At 39.4% G+C, this 10,421-nt stretch overlaps 1 long non-coding RNA gene across 1 annotated transcript in view; it reads left to right on the top strand.

Moving 5' to 3' along the window:
* Window positions 1-2,165: 2,165 nt before the first annotated feature.
* Window positions 2,166-10,421, top strand: part of LOC142490967 (uncharacterized) — a 52,149-nt gene continuing 43,893 nt past the window's right edge. The window contains exon 1 of the long non-coding RNA XR_012800186.1: window positions 2,166-2,257. This is a non-coding gene — a long non-coding RNA (uncharacterized LOC142490967). The remainder of the gene's footprint in view (window positions 2,258-10,421) is intronic.

Here is a 10,421-nt window from a genome sequence, read left to right as displayed (position 1 = left end):
TTGTTAATACCGCCATATGCAGAAAGGGATAATTGCATAAATTCGGCATTTCGGAGTGACTGTCGGCGTTGAACACGGCAAATGAGAACGCCACGAAAAATCGGCAGTATCTGTTGCGTGACATGCCTTAAATTGCTGTCAGTAACACAACTGACACGAAACAGCAGGTGAGAATCTTACAACACGAAAACTATTTTGTAACCCTGTCCCCTGTAATTAAAACATATTGCAGAAAACCAATAACTTCACAATGGGTTAAAACATATATAGCATCAATGAACACCCCCCCTCCCTGTCTGCAAGTTTATCAGCTGATCGCTAGCAAAACCTATTAATGAAAGTTCATAAGTCAGCTCCCTATTTGTTTAAAATAATACAAAACATAGATATGTAAAATATTCTTGTTACCACGTTCAGAATATAACAAAAGCCCTGGTGAACAGCATTGCCTTCACATGTGTCTGAAATTTAAAGATGTGCCACAGGCAAAAATATAACCCTGTCACAAGTGTCATACTGGCTACTCAGTTATAAATGCATCAACATAGTGCAAATGTGAGTACATGACAATAAATAAAGATGTCTTAGTTATGATGTTTCAGAACATGTACACAAAGATGTGGTCGTCGAATAAGGTCAAACAAATAGGAATGTCGTTGTAAAAACGTGCCAACAAATTATCCCCATACTTAAAACAATGTTAACACGTTGTAATGTAAAAAGAATACACACAAGTTTGCCATATTAACAGTACTGTCAGTGGGCCACTGTCTATGCTCCTGATTATTTCCATGGGAGACATATGTTTTTAAAACATTTTCATCTTACATTGTCTGCAGGTAAGTACCATGCTAACAGTAAGGATGTAACAGTGACAAGAGCATGTAGAAAATCGGAAAAATACAATAGTGCATAATGTATATTGGTATAAAGTAAGAAAAATATCATTGATATACACATTAAAAGCTATATATATATATATATGTCTATGTAAAAATAAAAAGAGTTATGCATATGTTATAATATTTGTGTTGTGCAAACGAAAGGCAATGCCAAAGGCTATGTTACCGCAGAATGACATGTATTTTTATAGTAGGTACTTTGGGGGTTTCATCAAGGCTCTCTACGTAGCCCTGGTTTGTGTGTTAACGTAACGGTAGGTTTATACTCCCGTGGTTGGGTGTTAATGTGGCAGGGGCAGTATGTCGGCAGAGTGCAGGTGGTTGTAAATGTTTGTTAGATAAGCCTTCAGTAATATATATGTGAGTAATGGTGAAGTGGGACATGACATTTGTAACTTGTAGTTTAATGAGTGTTCAGCATTACAAATGTTTTTTGTCTATCAATGGACATAGCAAATAAGAACATCATCCTTCTTTGTGTGGCAAAAATGTGATATGAAAAATTAGTCTTTGCTTTGTAAGTAATGGTTAACTATGTAACCATTGCAAAACCTGAAAGAAGCACCAAAGTAATCATACATAAAAACATCAAGACAGTGATGTATGTTTGTGTTAACATATCTGTCTTGTTGTGAAGTGTTGAACAGTTACATTGTAGTCTTGTGTTACACATTTATTGCGTGTGCGGAATATGCGCAACATGAAAGCAGGAGCATAACTATGTCAATTACAGTTCGTGTGATCAACCTTGTGGTCCCCAGAGCAGAGCAGCGTAGTTGTGTTGCTCTGAGACCCACATTTTCAGCCTTGTTAGTGAACGGTTTTGCCGAACTGTGCAACGTTGGACGCCATCTTTAAAGAGCCCACCTCTGTAATAGTAAGTTTTTACGATGCTGTTCAAACTGCAAAAAGATGCGCCATACAGGCGCCTATAGTAGGGGAAGCAATGGCTCAAGAAGGTGAACATGTCAGTGGTTCAACTGTATTCAGCAATTCGTATAGCTGAATGTTAAAAAGAATACACGTATGGCGGCTATAAACTTGTGGATACATGGACTACTAAAAGGAATGTCTGTTGTTCTTCATATGACTCTAACTTGAATAATTAATGCGCGGGGGGTTAGCATAACAGAAAGTGACAGGCTACAGTGCGGAGGAGGCGCAAATTTTGGAGATTGTGGCCCCTTTAAGGGCTCAATGGTTCTCATGCAGAATTTGAAGAATGTGATCACGTGATGCGGAAGTGTTCAACAACATGCGATACCGTCACACCATTACTGAGCATATATCCGATTCACAGCTTTGTCCTCAGACGTCTAAGAAATGTACTTAACTTCAGCAATACCCATGCTCAGGTACATTGTAAATATTACTGTGAAAAGAAGTATACGATCGTCGCAAACTGCGTTGTTTATAGAAACATAAGTACAAAACATAAGTTGCGTTAAGCTGTGTGTGTTAAAAGTTACTGTGCTGAAGCAGGCGTACCAATAAAAAAACTATGTACATAACATGGACGCAAAATTATGTATCGGCATGCTGGGACTTTTGATTTTAACAATGACCTTATCATTTCGTTGATTACCTTCCTGATGTTTGTAACATTGTACATGACCCATTGCCTCAGATGCTGCAGAAACCGTACAGCTTTTAAAATGTCTTTTGAATGCATAACATGTGTTGAAAAAATGTTGAGCGCTTTCTTGTCCTGCATGTTCTACTTCATGTAACATAAAGAACGTTATGTAAGTCACAATGTACGTTGCTACACACATGTGTATGTGACAGCATCTGTGTAGCGATTGATATTTATTTAAATATATGTATACAGGTAAGGATAAAATGTATAACAAGTGAATATATATATATATATATGTATATATATGTATATAGCTATATATATATATATATATATATATATATATATTTATATATATATATATATATATATATATATATATATATATATATATATATATATATATATATATATATATATATATATATATGTAGGTCTATGTAATAAAAACCATAACATCAGCATGTTTTCACGTTGTCTGCTGAGGTACTTAACAATATTATTAAGTGAAAACTGTAGGAAATGTATACCTTGATGATTCAAAATTTTTTCCCCATTGTGGGGATGTCAATTATGTTATCTGACATTCGTAGCAACTTTTTACGGAAAGTGTGTCCAATCTCACGACCTTATTGTATTTTATCCTCATCAGTAATCACATGTGGCAAACAGTTAGCCTATGTTGTTCGTAAGTAATGTCATAGTATATGGTACAAGGTGTAGCTAATACAACAGTGCAACAGTTGTCTAAGCTGAAGCAGGAGTTAGTAAAGTTATGCTTCATGTTCCCACAGTGACCTTTTTAACAATACTAATACAGGAAGAAAAGTGAAATCGTTGGTGTGAAATATTTTATTATACTGCTCTGTGCAAGTAGGAACATACATAAAATCCTGAAACGTTACACATTAGTCGGTAGTGGTGATGAAGTTCTGTATCATTATTTCGGTAACAAGCACTGTGTCCGCATTCCTCCACAATTATGAAGTTATTGTGCTCCCATGTGTGCACTCGGTCTGTGAATAGACAGACAGAGATTTAAAACGCACGGCAATAAATACTCAATCTGTACACTAGTTTCCGCCCTCTATATAATTGTTAAAAAGTACTTTAAGTTAACCGTTACGTGGCTGCTTTGCAGGAAAAGTAAAACAATTACCTTAGTAATGGCAAGAAATTTATTGCAGTCATGTTCAGATTGTGCAGCAACACTTTCTCTTGTATCTCTTCAATTGGAGCCATATGTGTTATTTCACCAACAGAAGGTTGAAGCTGGCCGGTGCATACTTTTAAATCAGATGTAGATTGGCTCTCCAAGGGCCTAAAATTATTAGAACAGGTAATATTAGTCCCCAATGTTGAATGCTGTTGCTGCATCAGGTATCCATTTGTAGGCACATCTGCAGAGTGCTCTCCATAGCTTTGTAGAAAAATGCCAGGCTTCACACCTTGGACCATCTTCACAGGATAGAAAGCCTTTACAATCCTTCCTTTTGCAATCCCCAACTGAGAACATGGGCTTAATTTCCAAGCCCCATAAGTTTTCCCTGCACGAGCACTTGTTCTCATAAAACAATCATGCAAGCATAGATTTTTCCTGATACCATTTTTCCAATTCTTGGCATTTGCCATTACTTTGAAATATGCGTATTGTTTCTCAGTGAAGTCATAAATTTGTTGGACTGTTGCTTGCTTTGATATCTCATTAGAAATAGCGGCAATAATTATATCTTTGTACGTTAAATCTGGCCGATTCACAATTCTACTGTGTGTGCTCATCCTTGCAATAGAGCATTGTGTAAAAGTATTTAATTTCACCTGTAAGGCGATGTTTAATGTAGCCAATATTAAATGTGTTTATCTGTACCTTATCCTCTTCAAGGCTGTAACACAAAGGACATACTGTATGTATGTAGACCTCCCTTACACAGATGTTAAATGGAAAAGTCGTTTACAAATCTTACACAAGAAATAGTTTTCAAAAGTATTTTATTTTCCGTATCTGTGAGTTTAAACACAACACATTAGTGTCACATAAATTTCCGTCAATTTCTATACAGACTTTACATGTGGACCCATTGTCTGTCACACATAGATAGCAAAAAATGTTGTTTTTTTACATAAACCTATTAAGTTGCTTGTGATTGCTGTGAAAGGGAATAAACCTTTAACAAGTGTCTGACATAGAAAAAAAAAGTGAATGTTAGTGTTTTGAAAACTTTTACTAATCTTTATGGAGTTCTATAACTATATTTAACGGAGTGTGTGGGAGAAATTTACAATGGTGTGTGAAATGAACGTTTGTCATGCTTAAATGAGCACAAAAGCCCATACTGATGTGTTCCTTTTTTTGGCCTGCAACAGTAGTAAATAACAACAATTATGGCTTTTTCTGTGACCGTGTTAATGGTCCTGCAACTTTACAGAGGATATGTTTTTTTTTCCTGAAACTTTTTTTTCCTAGCTTTGCAGGGACACTGGCAATGCACTCACTGCTCTTTGTTTTTTCTCCTTCAGTTTCAGTACATAACAGTGTGCTGGAACATAATTGCTCATGTACAAATGACAGTGAAGATGATGGTGTTGCGCTCTCTAACATTGGTGATGTGTAAGGTGTTTCCTTTCCTATGGTTTGTAACAAAGTTACGTCACTGTGCACTGCTAAGGGGACAGATTGATTTTGGGGTGCTGTAACAATGTTATCTGATGAAATAAATGTTGCAGGCTGGTGTGCTGCAATTTCTGCTTCTGTTTCTATTTGTGGCTCAATGTTCTGTTGAAACACATCATGAGCCTCCAAAGTACCAACATATGTTGATGGTAAAAAGGATGTGACAACTGTTGAACTGTGGAGGTCATTTTGTTTAAGTAAGCAGTGTACAATTGCCTCCATATATGTGTTATGTTTGCGTAGCTCTGCAACTGTACTATTTATCAGTTTTTGTACACCTTTTATTTCTGTCACCATTTTTTCATGCACACACAGTAGTTGCCTATGTCTTTCTTCGGTGCTTTTCAGCAAACGTTCCTCTGCTTCTTGCAAGGACTTCAGTTGCTGCTGGTGGTCACTGTCACTCCGGACACTTTCTGCCGTTCTAGGCCTTGCAAATTGTATGTGACCATCACATGAGTCCTGAGACACATTTCTTAGTGTCCTGCTCCCTTCACTTTGTACGTCTGTATGAAACAGAATATTTCATATTACTTTAACACAGAGTGAACAGTTCATAAGACTGTAGTATGTTTATAAATGTAAGAACAAATGCGTACACATCTATAGTATGGTCACACCATACCAGCAATAGCAACATGAAATAAATAGTTTTATTCTTTATGAAGATAGCATTGCATCCTATCATGCTATAAAAACGTCTACCAACGTTATTTCTCTCCTTAAATAAGTAATTACATTTTACATAATATATGATAGTAGAAGGAAATAAGTTGGCCTTTAATAACACAATTGTTATATGACATTGCTATACAAGGACCATAATTTAATATAACCGTTTGTAACAGGTTATAGAAGAAATAGTTAAATTATAAGTCACCTTCAAAATCTGCTAGCGAGTTATCGGGGGACACCAATTCTGTGTGCATGCTGTCTGCTGCTGTTCCTGCTTGTTCATTGTCAGTCATATCTGCTGGAGATACAGGGAATTATGCAATTTATACATGCATTATGAAATCTATTTTAAGCTATACTGTTATTGCAGTACAGTTATTTTGTTAAGTAGGTCTTATGTATAGAACAGATGTTAAAAAAAAAAATTTTCCCCAGTCACACTAGTGATGATCTGTAACATGCCATACAGTTACAAAGTACTAAGGTATTGTAACCGTTTTGTTTTTCTTTACGTATACTCTGCAACATAGGTATGTAAACATTTATCTTTATGTAGCATTTAATGATTATAATGTTGCCACAAAAAGGTCAAAAAACACTGTTGACATTACATACAGAGATGATTGCCAGTTTCTGTGTGATGCTTTTTAGAACTTGTTCAATGGCATAGCATTTGTTAACTATAATGTATTGTACACATTATAAAATAATTTAACATGTTTCACCTTCCGGCATTTCTTTGTCGTACACGCCTATATCAAAATCCCCTTCCAATCCTTCCACTTGAATACTAGGCAACTTTGAACTTAGCTGCTCCTCCAGTGCCGTTAGTTTTAAATGTAAAGCAGGGGGGCCTCCCCCTGTTCCTGCGGCATGCGCATTAATTTCTTGCAATTTGACCTTTAATTTCCGTTTAATGTCGTCAAAACGTTTGCGACAATTATCGTGAGATCTCACTTGATTCCCACAACCTGACACGGATTCTCTGATGTTCTTCCACAATTCTCTCTTTACGGAAGAGGGAGTTCTCACTGCAAATATACAGTACCAAAGAAGTTATGTAAAAATTTGTTCACATATATTATACTAACATACAGTTATGGACAGTGCTACATCTAATTTTTATTAGATTGGTATTGGTAGTTATTTATTTGCAAACCATGTTAGGTCACAATATTTGGGGTACTAAGGTGATCTGCAGTTTAATGTACTGACAAGTTGCACACATGTGTTAGGTTTTTTTCAGAACATGAATGTACAGGCACCGGTTAGGAAGTTTAGTTACATGGCTGCCTTTGACATCACATATGTGTGTGGGACATACACATTGGAGTACATAATTTGTACACTGTGTAATGAGTTGTACTTTTTTACTTACTAACTAGATGGCCAAACAGGCGGTCATAGTTTTCTACTATGGCAGTGACTAGCACCCGATTCTCTTCATCATTGAATTTTATATTTCTTTTTCTCCCATCATGTCGTGCTTCTGTGTGACTATGTGCAACATCCATGTGTGTATTCTCTGCGTGTTGTACATTGGTGGAGCTGAAAACCATGTCCTCGTCGACATAATCTGAGGCTTCAGTTGCAGCAGCACTAAAACTTCCATCAGCTCCTGACATTGGGCCTGCAGGCACAGTTGTCGGGCGACGAACAGTGCCAGAAGGTTTTTGCTTGCCACCACCACCCACAGTCATAATACGACTTCCATGAAAACCACGGATAGCCCTAACACCACCACGCACACGGACACGACCAGCACGACGTACACCACCACGCACATCACCACGCACACTACCAGACACTGTACCAGCCACTGTACCACGCAAATGTACTTGCGCACTACCACGCGCACTACCACGCACTCTACCCCGCATACTCCCACGCGCACTACCCCGCACACTTCCACGCACTGTACCACGCACAATTGCACTCCCACTATTACTCACACTGGCACCAACATTTACCCCAACACCACCATCACCATGACTCACAGTACCACACACAACCGAGACACCTATTACTGCATCAGGCACTGTAGCAGTACCACTTTCTCCAACTGTCCTTCTTGCACTGGGTCCAGCCCTTTCATTAGCACTTACAACTCCTGTCACCCCACTAAGTACAGCACCACGACTCCCCAACGCAGAGGCACTTCCAAGCACACGAACATGGGTGTGTGGTGCAGATGTAGAAGCTACATGTCTCCCTGCAGATGCACCCCCTTTCCTAATAGTACCTCTTTGCACCCCAGACATACTGATATGTTGAAAAATTACGTTAAATCGCTACAGAAGTTGTTTTACTGAACCTTGCTGAATGTATGTAACTTTGTGCAATGGCAACAGTTATTGTAGCACACTGAATATATTAGTACACAATGGTCAGCATTAATATTGCACAATAACTGTTAGCCCCACACAACAGCCGTTTATGTGCTATGGCTATGTAAGGAACGAGTGTGTGAAACGCTCTGACAGGACACTGAAGTGTCCTTTTGAATTTGAGCGCCAAATTGCAATGAAGTCTCGCGAGACTCGCGCGCGCAGCATACCAATGCAGACAGGCAAATTTTCGCCGTATGCTAGTAGCTCCGTTGCTGCTGCCGAGATTAGCACTGACGTATTCTCGCCATAATTAAACATTGCGCTAATCTTGCCGCTTTTGGCTTCCTGCATATGGAGAAATAAACACGCCAGACATTGCAACTTTTATAGCAATGGAGATTTTTATTCACGATCCTCTCTGCATAGGCCCCATTATGTTTCACTAATAAAGTTTTGTGTTGTAAAAAAACTATTAGGATCACGTGACATATCCCGAACCTATGGAGATGGACGCTGCGTCAGCGTGACTAGCCTACGTGCCGCACGCTGATGACGTCATCCCTATGATGCGACGGAGGTCACGTGGCAGCCCCTGTGTACTGCCCGATACACCCTGATCCCTGTGAATGCGCGTCACTCTGCCGCGACTGCTTGCAGCTGCCGGCGCATGACGCCGCAACCCAGTTGATTAGAAGTGTGTAAGGTGGGTATAAATAGGCTGTTATTTTACTCTTGCTTCACCTTGATAAAGTACTATTGTACGAAACGCGTAGGTGCGTTCTATCTGTTCTATTTTTGTTCCCTGTATGTGTTTGCTGGCTTAATACACTTTTTGATTATACTACTGCGGAGTGGCCTGGTTTTGTTTTCCCTGCCTCACATTGCAGGGCGTCTGCAGCTGTGCTCTATCTACACCAACTACCCTTCTGGACTTCTCATCTGATGGACTGCACGCTACTGATCCTGAGAGTGCCCCCCCGGATGCGCAGGTAAAGTGCCAATGTGCCTTATCTAAACCCTGCTATTCAATGGACATAGTTCCTTTCTTATATACTATTAGGGTGATTATTGTGTACATCACAGTGGCTGTCCCAACTGACTCCACTTGTCACCTCCCCTACAGTTTTTACGCATTATTGCTTTATTGAGGGGCACTCCGTCGTCGCCAGACCACCAAGCCTATGGTCTCAATTATAATTATGCTACAGAAGTTACCGGTCTGATTCTGAGCACCACACATACCACATTTCCTTGAATTTCTGAATTTCTGGACATGTCCACCAAATGTGTGCCATGTCTCCCTTTTGTCCGCAGCCTCTCCAGCATAGATCGGAGGCCAGGGGGTAGATTTGATTTATTCTGACTGGAGTAAGATACCAGCGGAACAGTATTTTATAAATGTTTTCCTTGATTGTGGTACATATGGAAGTTCCTGAGGCTGCTTCCCAGTCCTCTCGGTCTATAACTATGTTCAATTCTGCTGCCCAATATAGCATGTAATCATGGTTGGGGGCGTCTGATGCCCTTTCCAGTTCCGCATAAATTTGTGTTATAAGACCTTTTTGGTGGGCTGTTTCCCTGCACAGCCGCTCGAAATTAGTGAGAGGGGGGAATTCCAACGTTGGGGATAGTGTTTGAATAAAGTGTCGAATTTGGAGGTACTTGAAGACGTTCAGTCCTGCCATTTCATATTTGTTTTGTAGCCTTTGGTAACTCAGGAAATGCCCAAAGCTCAGAAGGTCGGCAACTGCTCTGATATTTTTAACTGTAAATTGGTCAAATTGTCTCGGCTCACAACCAGGTGGGAATTTGGAATTTTGAATAATTGGGATGAGTTGAGATTTAGAGGTCGTGAGCTTAAATTTAAGTTTGCATTTCGTCCATATCTCCCATGTGTGTTTCATTGGTCCCAATTTGAATTTACTGGTCTGCATATCTTCCCTGCTCAGGGACCAGAGGCATGCTGGCAGTGAAGGCGTGCCGGCGTATTGCGATTATATATCTAGCCAGCAATATTGGCTCGGGTCTGCGTTCCAAACTACTACCTGTCTCAGCTGGGTGGCTTGGTAATATCTCGTAATGTCTGGGACTCCTAGACCTCCTCTCCCCCTTGAGGCAAGCAGAGCTGCCCTGGTGATTCTAGGTTTTTTACCCTGTGATCTGTTTTTGTTTATTCTTCAGTTCTGAGCCAGGGATGTGGATCGGGAGAGTCTGGAAGAAATATAACTATCTGGGGAGTATATTCATTTTAACCGAGATCATTC

The sequence above is a fragment of the Ascaphus truei genome, chromosome 3 (genome assembly GCF_040206685.1).
Source record: "Ascaphus truei isolate aAscTru1 chromosome 3, aAscTru1.hap1, whole genome shotgun sequence".
Taxonomy (NCBI): domain Eukaryota; kingdom Metazoa; phylum Chordata; class Amphibia; order Anura; family Ascaphidae; genus Ascaphus; species Ascaphus truei.
The sequence above is the reverse complement of the archived record's forward strand: the minus strand, read 5'-3'. Positions and strand labels throughout refer to the sequence as shown.